This window comes from Papilio polytes, unplaced genomic scaffold, assembly GCF_000836215.1.
Source record: "Papilio polytes unplaced genomic scaffold, Ppol_1.0 DF822067.1, whole genome shotgun sequence".
NCBI classification, from domain to species: domain Eukaryota; kingdom Metazoa; phylum Arthropoda; class Insecta; order Lepidoptera; family Papilionidae; genus Papilio; species Papilio polytes.
Genome location: NW_013527137.1, coordinates 6040266 through 6040759, shown reverse-complemented (window position 1 = coordinate 6040759; position 494 = coordinate 6040266). Strand labels below are relative to the sequence as shown.

The 494-nt window shown below is 34.8% G+C and overlaps 1 protein-coding gene across 1 annotated transcript in view; it reads left to right on the top strand.

Annotated features, from left to right (window-relative positions):
* LOC106106897 (glutaminyl-peptide cyclotransferase-like) overlaps positions 1-494 on the top strand; it is a 9144-nt gene that overhangs the window by 3127 nt on the left and 5523 nt on the right. The window lies entirely within an intron of this gene.

Sequence of the window (494 nt, the reverse complement as noted above, 5' to 3'; positions counted from 1 at the left end):
TAGTTTAGTCAAAGTTGTGCGTGGTCTAAAATACTTTTCTTCCTTCTTTGTCAAAAAGCTCTTAGACTTGGTTAAGAATTATTTAATCAAGTGTATTGTATTATATTTATTACAGAAATGAATATACGTCATAAAATTGTTGCAAACCTTGAACTTGTATAGGACCGCATTAGTTCCAGCTCGCTATGCGACGGAAAGTCCGGTCGAGACTTGAATGGCCTCAGTTTTTGCGCCTTTTCCCAATCGCCTTCGCGTAGCGTTTTGTTTGTAGATTATCTTTACATCTATAGTAATCTTTTGATTAACTATTCGTTTTTTTTCCAACGACATACGAGTGACGTAATGGTTTTTTTATATTTCTATCTCAGAAGGGCATAATCGAAGGCTCTGCGGGATCGAACCAAAGCTGATACTGTCCATAGAAATAAGCCAATATTTGAATTTAATCTACATAATTAAGATACTGCCTTTTAAAACTCGTTTTATGGTTTCAA